Below are 15482 nucleotides of genomic sequence, written 5' to 3'. Positions count from 1 at the left end.
GTCTGGAGGATAAACACTGGACCACTACATAGTAAAAGGCGAAATTAAGGGCACTGCAGATAACCTAAGTGATTTCTTTGCATTAGTCTTCCTCACAGAGCATGTCAGGGAGACATCTATCACAGACCTAATCCTTCCAGATCATAAAGAGAAGGCAGCATCAGAAATCCGAATGTCAAAAGAAGGCGAGTCAGGACTAACTGCTTAAGCACAACAAGTTCCTAGGTCTGGATTGTCCATGCTCAAGACGGCTGAAAAAACCTACAATTAAAATGGCTGAGCTGTTAACAAAGTTTTTCAACTTCTCATTAAAATTGATTCCTACATCAAAGCACTGAGGCATAACAAGTGCTGTACTTATTTCTAAAAAAGACAAAGTGGGGGGCAATGATCCCAAGAAATACAGAACAGTGTGGACATGTAAATTGGTCAAAAAAGATAATTAAAACCAGAATTATAAAATATATTAATGAACATGATATGGTAGGGACAAACAAGCACTGCAAGAGGAAATTATGCTCCCCACATGCTAGAATTATTGAAACAGGTCAACAAAATAGCGTATAATGGGGACCAGTCTGCTATAATGTGCACTAGAGTAAACTACCTGCAGAGGTTGTGAAATCTCCATCATTGGAAGCTATTAAGAATGAATGAGACAAACATCTGTCAGGAATGATTTAGGAATGGTCAAGCCTTCCTTGGGGAGGAAGGAAGGAATATATGATGTTTTAAGGTCCTTTTCAGCCCTATTTTCTATGATTCTGCAAAAAAAGAGATGTCTGATGAAATGGAAAGGTAGCAAATTAACAGTGGATCCAAGATGCTGCTGTTTGCCCCATGCACAATTAACGTTTGGAACTCATAAGACAAACCTGGAGTGAAATCCTGGGTCCACTAAGGTCAATGGGAGCTTTGCCATTGACTTTGGGATTTCAATCCTAGTATTTAACAAGCTCAAAAGAATTTTATAGGTCTAATAACATCCCCTGTTATGTTAGATAGGATGTATGTGTAAATATATATAGTAGTAGGCAACCACTGAGCTTAGATCATGGTGTACGCATAAGAGGTCTAGTCAGGTACCTAGTGAGATGAATCTGCTTTTACAGAGTCCTGCAATGATCACGCCAAGACCTTTGACATGTATACCTAGGCTAGAGTATGGAGGATGACTAAGACCTACCATCCCCCCTTTAGATCACTGAGACAGGATCCAAAGGCCAGACCGAGTCCAGATGTTCAGGGCCTCGATGATTGTAGCTTCTGCCAGAGAGCAACAGATAAGAACTGCTGCTGACTGCCGAATGCCTCCAGTGAGGGTGTATTCCTGTCAGGGTGATGTCCCTTAGCCTTTCTCCAACCAAGGAGTATTCACTAGGCAGCAGGGGCTAGGGTTTTGTGGTGCCCTATATTCACCTTACTGTGGAGGTTGCAACCTTGTGGTATTTTATAGGAGCTACCCCCCCCTTGAGTGTCCCCTTGACCAGTAACTGAGTGGGATTGGGAAGAAACTTCCCCATGGGCAGGCTATGCTTCTTTGGGCTCCTGTGGGATTTTGCACCTTCTTTTGGAGAAACTGGTGCTGTCCACTGTCAAAGCCAGGGTTCTGGGTTGTTGGGACAAGTAGTATGAGCCAATGCAACATTTAGTATACCCCCGTATGACAACATCTTGTCCATATTGCATTCATCATTGCAGAAGGCAGGCCTGATTTCAGACTAACAGGGCTAACCACCCCGTCTCATCACTGCAGCCTAGTTTCCCTTCCCTCTGTCCCCTACGGTAGGAAATGTTGAGACTGTGTAACTGGTTTAGCGAGTGTATTTTTCAAGGCACATACAGTACATTAGTAAGTCTGGTGAAAGAGGTTTTCTTTCTGGTGATGAATAAAAGATAAATGTGAGCTGTAGTGAGAGGAGTGATTGATCAATAAGACCTGAGGCCTCACTAGGACACTAAAGATGCAGCTTGGAGCAGACTCTAAAGATACAGCTCAGAGCAGACTAACCTCAAACACACTCAGACGTGCTTTCTCCAGGGTGTGGGACTTGGTACAAACCCGGAGTTCTGCATAGCATACAACATCCTGCAGCTGTACAGTCACGGGGCCCTAACTGCAGCCTTCCACTGCCTGTGCATCTCACTCTGACACCCCTGAGATCTCTGCATAATCAACTTCCCTAATGAAGCCAAATGAGTCCTGTGCAGAGAGAACAGACAGGAGGAGGAAAAGAGATTTTAAGATATTTTCATCTTTTCATTGCACTGAATGATGCCTACCCTGGCTTAAAGGTTGAAGTGAAGACACAAAAGCTACAGTGCCAGGGAGTGTGAACATTACAAAATAGTAGCATGTTCATACCCAGTAATCTCCAGTCAATGTGGCTGATGCAGTGCTGACCAGACCAAACTGGTCAGGATAGATTAGAACAAATCATGTTTAGCATCGCATCAGCAAAATGATGTGACTTACCTGTTGTTTCTTTGACTTGGGTGACATCTCTCCTATTTAGAGCAGAAGACAGTTTGGTCCAAAGGCTGATACTGCAGAGTAGCTCTGCTCCTCACATGTCACTGATACATCTTGTCTTGCCCTAGTATGATCGCTGTGGTGGCCCTGTCCTCCTGAGGAACCCTCAATAGTTGCCTTACTGAGGGTTGGCCTATGCTGTAGTGTGGTACAGGGTTTAAACGCATATAATGTAACAATTGGCCCAGTTCAAATGTAGTTTCAGCCAGAAACAGACAGATGTACCTGCCTGTTAAACTAGCATAAGGCTGGAAGGAGTAATTCAAAAGTAAATCGGGAAAAATTAGGTACTCTTTTGGCCTGGTACATTTTGAACCATTCCATTTTACATGTGCATGCTAAGTGTTGGGTGACTTAGGTCTAGTTGATTCTTCAGGCATCTCACAATGCAGTGCTCCCCCATCCCCGCACTGTTGCAAGAAGTTTGTCTGAGACTCAGGCTGAACTTCACTGCCACTAGGACGAGAGGTCATACATGGCCTTGCTCCCCTACTTAAAGGTGAGCATAAAGGCAAGCCACGCATTTCATACTGTGATATCTGGCAGTAAAGTTGGGGACATCACTGCTGCTACCCTTCTACTATTTGTCAAGGCATGCATACACTCCTTGTGCTGCTATCTGGCGGCCAGTTGTGGCCAGCTTTAGTGGACTCACCCATTCTGAAGCACGCCCACTGCAAGGCATCCTGGGATAACTGCTCTCTTTGGCCCCCTGGTGGTGGATTTCTAGGTCACAGGGGGCATGTCTACATATGTGCTTTAATGCACATTAGCCTATTTTAATGCACATTAAAGCATCACTTAAAAAGATGCTACTTAGTTAATGTGCATTAAAATAGGTTAATGCACATTAAGCGTCGCTTTAAAAGAATGCTTTTTAGTTAATGCACACTTTTTAGTTAATGCACATTAAGACAGACTAATGCTCACTTTCCTAGTATCTCACAATGGAGGGTGGCTGTACACAAGCTGGGAGGCTGCCCCAACATGCTATAATTACAGTGCATTGGAGCAGACTTGATTAATTGTGTTTATGGGACCGTGGTAATTACCATGCTCCAGCCAGCCTCCACATCTCAAGCAGCAGCATCTCTACACTTCAAAATGGTGGTAGGGGTGCTTTTACTAAAGCTTGTTCAATGAGCCTGAGATAAAATGCCCACGCCACCATTTTAAAGCTTGAGGACACTGATACATGAAAGGCTCTGGGCTCTTTAATTAGAGTGGCTCTTGGAGCTGCTCTAATTAAAGCGCTCCCACACCCCCAGAGTAAGTGTCAAAACACTTGGAGATACTGGATTTAATGTGAATTAACTAAACTGCATTAATGCATAGGTATGTCTGTGGGCATGTCTACATGCAACACTTACTGCACAGTAGCCTAATAACACTGTGTGTGCAGTAGTGTGCCGGTCAAAAACTATACTAATAAGATACTGCACAGTGTTATTAGCCTACTGTACAGTAACTGTCATTAAAAAACTTTGCACTGGTAAAGTGTAGTTACTGCACATTTAGTTAGTACTTCATTAAGCAAGTACTAAACTAAATGCTCAGTAACTATTGTGCATTAATGAACATGTAGACTTGCCCTGTATGTCTTTGACTTGCAACATTTTTGAGCCATTTCTGAACCAATGACACTTGTCTGCATCCGTAGAAGCAGGGTAAAGTAGCCTGCATGGAGTTCTGCACTGCTGGAGCTAGGCTTGTTCAAGTATTCAAGCTAACTCATTTAAAGTTGGATTGTATATCACTACAGTACCCTATAATCTGCCACGTAGCAGATGTTGAGGCAACGTTAAATACCCGTTTCTGGGAACTTCTGAGGAACTCATCCAAGAGGCTTAAGTGATTTAGTCAAAGCTGTAGACAGTCAATGAAAGAACCAGAACTGGTAAGGATGAATCTCTTGCTTTCAGGTGACCAGTCCCAGGCTGCTTTACACTACTGAGCCATCCCGCTTTGCGGCCAAAGACCACTTCAGCTGCTCAGTACAGGAGAGGAGCTGTGGTCAGGCTGTTGAGAGGGAACTTGTGACTACTCTAGTGCCACTGGGCCCTCCTTTAACAGTTGGAAGTAGTCTAGTTTCCCCACAAAAGTCAAAGAACCTGGCATTGTGAGTTACCTGGACTGGCTGGAAAGCAGGCTATGAATACCCTACAATCTCTAGGAAAAAAATCAGTGATAAACTTAGAGGCCCAATGATAGTTTCCAAAGCCACTACTTCTCCCCATGAAAAAAGCACTGAGGTACACTACTCAATGAAGACAGATACTATCTTGATAAGGGTCCTCAAGACTGAGTCTGTCTGAGGAGGCTGTAGACAGAAATGTTGAACTTATAGATTGGAACAAATGGACTTAGCTGTATGGGCCTCTGGGCTCCATCAGAGGTCTTTGAGCCAAGCTGCCACAGGGAATATACAACCAGGCATATTTGACACCCATTCGGGGTGTCAGAAAGTAGCAATGGCCAGGGGAATCCAAGAATCAAGACACTAGAATGGTTTTGACCAAATAAAAAAGTCTTCTTCTAGAAGCTGGATTGGCTGCATGTACCCTGCACACCATCACAGCTAAGACTCCAGCCACTTAAATCAGCATACATAGGCTGCAGCTCTTTTGGTGGGTTCTAGAGCTGCCTCTAGAGCAGTCTCACTCAGCTGGTCACCAGTGGCTAACTGAGCCAGGCTCAAAGAGCACTTACCTCTTCCAGTCAAGTTTCATAGTTTCATAGTTAGTAGGGTCGGAAAGGACCTGAGCAGATCATCTAGTCCGACCCCCTGCCATGGCAGGAAAGAGTACTGGGGTCAAACAACCCCAGCAAGGTGTTCATCCAGCCTCCTCTTAAAGACCCCCAGGGTAGGAGCCTGCACCACTTCTCTTGGAAGTTGGTGACTATGAGCCATCGTTCACTGTGACCCAGTGACTGTAAAGGGAAGAGGGGGGACCTGGATGAAGTCACCAGCAGGCATTTGAGCACATTACAAACCCCAGAAAGGGCAATATACAGGCTTGCAACAGCAGGAGGTGCTCTGGGCCAGGGGTGAGATGCATTGCGGAGTTGTATGTGGAGTGGTCCAGGACTGGATCAATGTCATGCTGCAGTTCAGAGATCAGGCTGTGAATATCCTACTGAGCTGGGGTGAATTATGAGGCTGGCTGAAAAAGGGATAGGACTGGACAAGCAGGGGTGCTGTGTTAAGGACTGAGGTGCATTTAGCATTCAGCCTGTGCGTAATGGGGGCAGAGGTTTAACGTGTGCTCTGTGTTTCATGGTGGTGAGGATCATGCTGCAGCCTGCAAATGAAAAACAGACTTGTGTTTAAATTAAAGCAATTTGTTAAGCGGGTGAGCAATTTGCATAACTCTGTGATTCAGGGAGAGAAAAGACGGCTCTGGACATCTTGTCTCAGCTGCCCATGCCAAGGAGCTGACGACCACAGGAATCTGGCAGGGAGTAGTGACTCCAGGACACTGACTTTAAGGGAAGAACTGGAAGTCCTGCAGCTCTCTGTGCACAGAGCACTCTTGTTTAGCAACCTTTGGACATATTCCGTGCACTTCGCTGCACACTTACAGATTCAGCTGGGCAGCCATTTTCTCCTGAGCGCTTTCCCCCACTAATCTGGCTCTTTTGCCTGTTGTCTTTTTTAAAAAAAAAACTTTGCAGATCTTTGTAGCAAAATGAATTTGGCTCTAGCATGGGGGAGTTTAGCTGTAAAATCTGCCTGGCCTGAGCACAGCCCCACATTTGGCTAATATAGACAGTGAAGCTGAAAGTTTGCCTAATTGTGGGCTATGGGGGTAACCACCTCCCGAGCCTGACAAAGGCTTGGGTAGATCCACCCAAGTGAGAAAAGCCAAAAGCACTGGGATGTGGTCAGGGGTGAAGGGCAGCTGTCTCCTGGCCCCTTCCATTCCAGCACCTACATATATTACACAAGCGTCACTCACATAAAGGATCTTCAGGAACATGATAGCCTTCCTGATGTTGAATAAAGGCTATTGGAAGAACTAGTGACTTCTAATCCCAACCACTGGCTCCCTTCTGTGGATCTGGGCAAGTGGTAGCAGCCTACTATGTATCTCCGACTCATAAGCTCTAAGGCTAGGGACAGACATTATTCATAAACTGGTTTAAATGATCAGAACCTGGTTTAAACCTGTAACAGAATATAAGTTCAGCGCACATAAACCAGTTTCAAAATGGTTGAAACTGGTTTAAGATCAACCTGGTTGAATGTACTATCAGACTTAACTGATTTGGGTCAAACTGGTTTATGCAATGTCTGTCCCAGACCCCTTCCTGGTTTAAGTTAAACCAGAGTCCCCCAGCATCCCAGCATGCTTTTCAGCTCCAGAGAGCAGAGCTGGCCCTGCCCCTCTGCTCCTTAGGCAGAGTTCCAGCAGAGACTGCAGGCGCAGCAGGGTCTGCCTGGCTTCCCACTGTCCCCCTCTCCCCCCCATCCCCTTGCTGCTCAAGCAGGGATTCCCCCTCATCTCCCATGGCATGAATCCCAGCCCCACGGACCTGAGGCATGTGGTATACTAGTTAATGCTGAAAAGTGTCTCTGTGTGTGTGTGTCTCCAGTTTCACTGGGACAGTGTCTGCTCAGGGCTTTTTGGAGCTAATCAACAGGTCAGCTGGTAATGGCCCTCCATAGGGAGCGGGGGAGGGACTGTGGTCTAGCAACACTCCCATTTCTTAAGCAGCAAGAGGGAAAAAGCCTGGAATGGTGCAGGCAGGGTTGGGGTTTACATCCATCCCTAATCAGAGGTCCTGCTGGGGCCTGACCACACCCCCCTTAGCTCAGCACTGTGGAAGGGAAGGGAGAGCTGCTCTAGCGCCCCTTCCCCTCCCCCCAGCTTCTAGCCTGAGCCACTGCAGGCATGTGTCTGCATTTCTTCAGTCCAGAGGGAATGTCTGTTCAGCTGCAAACTGGTTCAACCTAGGGATGTTAGCAATGATTGAATCAATTCAGGCTCAGGCTTATTGAATGTCTGTCCCTAGCCTAAAAGGGGGTAATAACACTGACTTACTTGCTCCCAGCTGGTACAGGGCAGGTTTTTGTTTAATATCTTGAAAGGGCTTTTGCATGTGGAATGTCCTCTGCTGCAAGGATTGGGAATGGGCTAGATTGTGACTTGTATTAGACTCCTGGTGGAGGGCTGGGAGGTTTGAATCTCAGCTATATCCCTACAATGGATCTCTAGATATTGGCTCTGGATGTGCAATCACTGGATAGACTGCCACTGTGCAGATCCCAGGCTTAATTCTCTGTTCTGCCAGTGATTCCTCAGTTGACCTTGGCCTAGTTGTGTGATCTCTGTGCTTCAGTTTCACCCCCTACAAAATGTGGCTATCAGTACCTCTTTCTACACAGGAGGATTGTGAATATAAACTTATCTATGCATCAAGGCACTTAGGATGTCTATACACATACTCCAGAGTCAGAGGGGATGCATTTTAATTAGAGTGGCTTCCAGACAGCCACTCTAATTAAAACGCTACAGCATCATATGTATTCAGTGTCCTGTGATTCATAATGGCTGCTCTGGTGCTTTAACTAAAGCTCATTTGAGTTTTAGTTAAAGCACCCCTGCCACCTTTTTGAAACACAGGAATCTGAATACACGTGATGGTGGGGCATGCTGGAACATTCTAATTAGAACACTGTGGCAGACTAGATTAATCAAGTCACTCCAACACTTTCTAATTAGAATGCATTGGCGCATGTGTATCAGCACCCTTATATACTATTATATGTACCCATATATGTATTGCAGTGGAGGAATGGGTAAAACCTCAGCTCTACTCACTAGTGCACCTACCAGGGGGAAATTCAGGGGCAGTAATTTACTGCCTATATAGACCAGCAACAAACTAAATTTCCCTCTGCTGTATCCCAAGAACAAGCACACACTTTCCTACCACTATATGAAGATGATGTTTCCCTCCCAAAGTTGTCTCCCCACATAGAGAGGTATGACCCCAGAGCCTACTGCCTTCTTCAAGTACTCTCCAAGGCCTATTGCCTTCTCCAAGTAGGCAATTCATATTTTTAAAAATTCAACTCATATTTTTAAAAAGTTGTTTGTGGATATTGGTGGAGTGGAGCTTTGGATGTATCTAATGGATTTTACATGGGTGACTGGTTTGATGAGTAGAAAGCGCAGAGTGATGTGTGCAGCTCCTGCAGCTTGTAGATCTGAAGCTGGGGTATTTCTATTTGAAAGTGGCACCAAAGACTCAAGTGTTGCAGATACCCAGGAGCAAACACAGAGGGGCCAGTGACCAGTTTGCTTATAATCTACCACATCCGTGACTTTCCCTTTTGTCAGGCCTCATATTTGATCTGTATCCCATTCTTATTGTTTTGCTATTGACATGTAGGTTTCATTGCTATCCTTGAGAAAGAAACAATGAGGTGGTTTGGAGGAGGGTGCCCTTCCACTATTGGGGAAAGGAAAAATAGTCTTCACTAACCTCCTGTGGTCTAAGCAACAAGAAAGTTAGGTAGAATGAGGCATATCCCATTCAAAGGACACTGTAGGAGGGGTAGAGATATCAATAATGTGAAATCACAGAGGAGTTCTGAACTGGATGACCTTTCAAACCCACTTATTGAAGAACTTGCAGGCTCCATTTCAAGGTGGATGAAATGGTCATAAATGATGAGCAGAGAACGTTGATCTAGATCCAGAGCATTTAAAAATACGGAAGTTAAAAAGCAATGAGGTAGCACAGATGCCTTAGCTATTTCCATTATCTGAAAATGAGAGCAGCAGCTCTGACTTACGTGCTTGTGGAGGACAATTACAAAGAGACCTGAATTCTCAATTAGGCCCCGGGGGCAGAAGCTTGGAGATATTTGGTCAAATCAGTTACTGAGAGTGAGCAGGACAATTTCTCTCCATCTACATAGTTATAGAGTCTGGACACCATGGGATCTGGACTTTTCCAACTTCATGCAGCAATGGCTTGAGAAAATACACAGCTCTTATGGCGTTGGTGTTCAGATGAGGTGTTAGTTAGCTTGTTTTTCTGACACCGAGGTTGTACCTTCACTCCAGTGACCCACTGCCTGGCTGTTCCAGGCCACAGTGCAAAGTGCTGGCTAAGACAATGAAAATCAAGTGAATAATGAAAAAGAAACTGTACATACAGGGCCCAATTCTATAATCTGTCCCACAGTGATTGACTTAGGAACGCATTTTATGAAGCAAAGTAAATGATGCTCAGATTTTATAGCATTTCCTGAAGTCACTACTTTACCTATTGATAGACAGAAAATGATTCTCATAGGCCAGCTAGAGACATTCTTTATGATGAATTATCACCCTGGCCGTGTATGCAGGACGCTCCCCCCCGTCAACTAACAAATCATGGCTGTACCATCAGGTTAGTTGTCCATCCTTATCTCACTGTCCCTTTAATACAATTCCACCCCTAGGTGGAAAGGTAGCAAAGCACATCTCTCTTGGGCACGCATGAGATTCAGCAGATGTGTGCACCACCTGTACCCTGGAGTTCCACAGGGGTCTGGAGCCGCCTAAGGGACAGGACTTTGGCGGAAAGGGTGGAAGATAGCTGGGGTATTGTCATTCTGAATAGCTGGTGAGCTATTTCTAGTCTTGCAGCTTCAAAGTCCCATGATTCCTAATGTGAACGGCTCTTGGGGTAGGCCCAACCAGAGACTGGTTTTGTCTCAGCTGTAGCTCCCATCTTTCACAAAAGAAAGGTCACAATGAGGTTTTCTATCCCTCTTATTTCTGCACAGATGTGCCCTTCCACAAAATCACAGGCATGATCTTCTGAGACATTTTGCTGCTCTGAGAATCTCTTAGGGGCTTTCAGGGTCAGGGTCCTACAAAACCCTTGGTGTAAACATGAGGAGTCAGACTTCAAATCATAGAAAAGTAGGGCTAAAAGGGATCTCCAGAGATCATCTAATCCAAGCCTTTACCAGAGGCAGGGTCATCCTTATTCAAGCCATACTATCATCATTGGCAATCCCTTGCAGTCAAGGATGATTGTCTTCCATGACTGTCTTATCTGTGGGTCTGAAGATGACTCATGAGGCCTACTTGGGATTTGACAAACTCTGCTGCAGCTTAGGCACACATTACCATGTAGGTGGGTGGTTCCGGGTTGTTGATTCTTCCTGTGGTATGCTGTTTCTGCTGCTCTCACTTTTCCATCTCTGTTGTCATTGTAAGGTTTCAAAGTACTGAGATCCTTGCAGCAGACTTTTCCTCCACTTGGGGGAAGTTGATGTCTCCCACAAGTTGATGTTGATGTTGCATTTTTTCAAGCTGGCCTTGAAGACATCCTTGGAGTGCTTTCTCTCTCCTCCTCTTGAGTGTACCTTGATTGAGCTGGGAGAATAAAACTTGCTTTGGGAGTCTGGAGTTGGATATCTTCATGATATGGCCAGCCCAGCAAAGTTGCTGTTGGATGATCATCATCTCAGTGCTAGTGGTGTTTGCTTGCAGGAGGATGCTGATGTTGGTGCATCTGCCTTCCCACTGGATTTGAAGTGTCTTCTGCAGGCAGTGTTGATGGTACTTCTCCAGCAACTTGAGGTGTCTCCTGTACATTTTCCGTGACTCAGCTCCATACAGTATGGTGGGGATGCCCGCCATCCTATACAAATCTATTGTCTAACTTTTGCAAAACTACAGTCAAGTCTGACAGAACCACAAGGAGCCCAACCCACCACAGGTAAATCAGAGGGACAAGAGTGGCCAAAGTCCTGGTGCTGTGAGGGTAAAATATACTCAAGAGATCCAAGGAAGAGGGACACACCTCTCCACTATAGAGGAAGGCAAAACTCCCCACAACCTGGACCTATCTGACAGCGGGGTAAAATTCCTTCCTGACATATGGCAATTGGTCTGACCATGAGCAGAGAGGTAAGACCCTTTAGCCAGGAACTGCTGGGTTTAAGTCCAGGAGGAGCACTGACAAAACTCAGTTAAAACCCCAGCCTTGGTTGCAACCAACACCCAATGCTTCTGAAGATAGTGAACCCCCCCACACCCAACGTGTAGCAAAAGGAGGGGAAAAAAATCCTTCTCAGCCCCATGCCCCATGCGGCAACCAGAAAAGCCCAGAAGCATGGGAAATACCCTTAGCAGAACATAGGCATAGGTCATATATCATCCCTGATCAATGCTTGTTCAACCTCTTCTGGAACACCTTCAATTTGAGCTCAGCACTATTCCTGCCCAGAACAGGGGGGTTGGACTCAATGATCTTTTGAGGTCCCTTCCAGCCCTTAATTTCTATGATTCTATGATTCCTCTGCAGGTGGCAGTGTTCACATCAACACCTTGGTCGTTCAGATTGTTCTTGTGATCATTTGTGTTTGCAAATGTCACAAACTTCCTAGGGAACATGGGTGTGTAGGTGTGTATAGTTGGAGGTTGCTATATTATAAAGCCTTGGCGGTCAGAAGATGAGAGTAATGGACAATTACACACTAGCCTCCTCCTAGGTTCCTAGGGGTGGATAGCTCATCCTGTACCCTTTGGAGAGGCATTTGGCAGTGGGCCTGGGGAGGTGAGAGCTGTTATGGGGGATAAAGCCAAGAACATCTCAATATCTCGTAACCTAAGAGATCTCCAGTGCTTGGATCCTCACGGATGGTGACAGTGGCATTCTCTCAAGTCTAATGGTTTGCTTCATTTTTATTTTTCCCCTCTGGAGAGGCAGGGGATGAGCACCCAGCATGCTCATCATTATGAAGACATCAGTTGCCAACAGTCCCATGGAGAAAGAGGAATTTAGCAGCCCCTGGACAAACCCAGGGCTTCACTGAGACAGCCTGTCATTGGAGAGCTGTGTGGATTCCTTTCAAGCCTTTCAAATGCCTTGCAGCAGCTTAACTACTTCAGTGCTGGACTCTGGCAGAGCCTCTCCGCAGTGACAGAATGTGGGGGAGTTTGTCAAAGACATGCCTGGGGTCACCTTGTGTCTCTGGAGGGGGCTAAGCAGTAGCAAAGGGGGCTAAGAAGACTTGCCCCAGCAGCATGGATTAGGTGGGACCTAACAGAGTTCTCATTTCTAATGCCTCTGGCCTCTAATGGCTGTGGTTCCACTGCTCAAAGACTGTCCCTCGAGGACCTTCCAGATACATGGGGTACATAGATTATATATGCTTTGGGACAAGGGCTATCTTTTGTATTGTGTTTCTTTAATGCCTGACAGTAGGGCCACGCTCACAACAAGGGCTCCTGGCACGAGATTAATAAACTAATATACTTTTTAGAACAGTACCCAAATGGTCACTGACTGGTATGTTTACAGTCCAGGACAACTGTCTTTCATGGGAACTGGATGTGCTCGGAGATGTTGGCCCTCTCAACTCTCACGCTGAAACGTCCAGTGGTAGGATAGTTCCAGAGAAGCAGGCACTTAGTCTGACAGGGGCCCTTGCCTTGTGGGTGGAGATGGGTTCAAGAGGCTTTTCAGGGAAGAAGGAGAGTTTTTATTTAATATTTTAAAGCTATCTTAGCTTCTTAACTGTGAAGGGCTGGTCTGAACCAGTGAGGGTGGCCAGAACATGGGCATTGCTTCTGCCAGGCTTTTGGAGGAATGCATTCATAGAGTAATAGATTCATAGATGTTTGGGTCAGAAGGGACCAAGTTCGACCCCCCCGCCCTGGGCAGAAACGAGCACTGGTGTCAGACGACCCTAGCCAGGTGCTGTCTGGTCTTGCATTTCTTCTTGTAGCAGAGTTCGTTCACTCCAGTGTATCAAGCTGGCTCCAGAGACAGAATCCAGTCTTTTTCTGCAGTCATCCAACCCCTCTACATCTCCTCCTACCCCTTGCTTGAGGAAAGGAGCATTAATTACATAGCTCCAGCATGCTACCCAGTGCCTTGAGATAGGATCTGGGCAAACTCAACACTCATCAGGCATTCAGGGGATGAAGGGAAGGGTGGCTTTGTTGCTGAAACAACTGCCCAAGGACAGGGGAGCGCTGGATTCTGTTCCTGATCTGGCACAGACACTCTCTGTGACCTTGCTTAGGCCTAGACTGAGGCTTAACTCTCTTAACTCCCCCAATCGCTATGGAAGTCAGACACCCAAAGACCTTTAAAAATCTGGCATGTAGACCAGAAGGATGGAGATTTTGATCGGTACATGGGCATAATGATATACCCATCCACGCCCCCTTTCTATGACTTCTCTGTGAGATAGGCAGGGGTTCTCAGTTATAAACTCTATCACACAGGCCTGTTCTGTGAGGACCACACTGTGATGACAAGAGCTATGTTTCCTGGAAGAAATAAGCAAAAACACTCCTCTTGTGGCATTTCACCATAGCCTGCCAGCTCCGGCAGAAAGAAACTAGGGTGGTAATGTACAGATGAGGGGGGGAAAAAAGAACAATATCCACACCAGCTGTTGTGTTTAAAGGGCCATTCCTTTAATGCGATGGTCTTTAAATGGAAAACTTTCTGCTGTCTATTTAAAATAAAAACCCAACCCAACTCCAAGAGCCCCCAGGGTCTGTGTTCTTATGGTGCAGCCTCGTTGCTGGCCATATCCGGCTCTCTACCTGTGTCCGTAAGCTACCTTTTCTTTTTTTTTTCCTTTGCAGTCTCCACACACTGTATGTTCAGTAACGAGGGCTGGGGAAACAAGTGGGGAGCTATGTGTGCTCCAAGCTGAGGCGGATCAGTTTGTGTGAAGTGATTGAATACAAAAATTAGAAATGAGAAGGTCAAGGCAAGGTGGCCAAAGCAAACACACACAGCAAGCTCAGGGGGAGAAGGAAGGGTTGCATGGTCCCCCAACTGGCAGGCGTCAGGGAGAGAAGAGCTGTCTGTCTGTGCCTGGGGGCGTGCATGTTAGGGGAGGGAGCTTGCTGACATGGCTCTGCTGAGCCCAAGTGGGACAAGCTCTTCATGTGATGCGGCAGGTTCATCTGTGAATGCTGAGTGGTTCCCAGATCATAAGGTATATTTGTGAATCAAGCAGGGTTGCCGGCCCCAACTCTAGATTCAGGCTAGCTTCAACATGTGTCCAGGAAGCAAAGAGCACCAGAACCTGGCAATTGTCAAGCTAGAAACCAATACTCACTCTTTCGTCCTATTTGGTCACCTTACCTCCAAGGCTCTTTCTTATTTCAGTAAATAATGGTCTTGTTTTGCACGAAATGGAAAGTAGCTCATGGTTTTTTTCCTTAAGATTCATCCAAGACTTATGGAAATGGGCCCCCAGTAAAGAAAGGAAAATGCATGCGTCTGTCTCCTGCTTTAATTCAGTGAAGGATTTTCTCTTAAAGGAATTGGGGTGCTACTAAGGCTGGGAGAAGAATTCATTATGAATAATACTAGTTATGAATCAACTCCTTTCCTTCTTTTGCTTGATTCACCATTCATGAACAGAGATGATTTTTCATCCTTTTGTTTCTAAGGAGTCTCTGAGTCACTCCAGCCAGTCCTTGGCACTGTTCATGAATTGTTCTGTGGATTTATTTTTCATGTGCTTTTTGTGATTGGCCGCGCAAGTCACGTGGTATTTTTTCTGTTCTGTGATTGGATGAGAAGTGCTTTGTTTTCTTTTAAATAGATGTAAAAAAAGTCACCTGCTGCTTGTTACAGGTTTCCTCACCAATCTGAACTAGCGACTCTCTGAACTAGTGGCCTGCTGAACTCAGGACGGGGGCCGCTGTCAGTGGGGGCTGACCATGCTTGTGTTCATGTTATAGTTGAACTGTGGGTAAGGTGAGACCTCTGCCTCCATGCCCATTAATCCAGTACCTTCCAACCACAATGAAATTCACTTGAAGACATGCAGATTTACTCAAGTACAGCAAAGGAAATGAGGCAGAAATCGGAGGCTTTTTTTGGTATTTCAAGGATAATGTGAACATCTAGCACACTGGGAAAATTGGGGAGATGTCTCCCATTGGTTCTTCTACATATG

The sequence above is a fragment of the Crocodylus siamensis genome, chromosome 15, assembly GCF_052110815.1.
Source record: "Crocodylus siamensis isolate JL-2025a chromosome 15, ASM5211081v1, whole genome shotgun sequence".
NCBI classification, from domain to species: domain Eukaryota; kingdom Metazoa; phylum Chordata; order Crocodylia; family Crocodylidae; genus Crocodylus; species Crocodylus siamensis.
The sequence above is the reverse complement of the archived record's forward strand: the minus strand, read 5'-3'. Positions refer to the sequence as shown.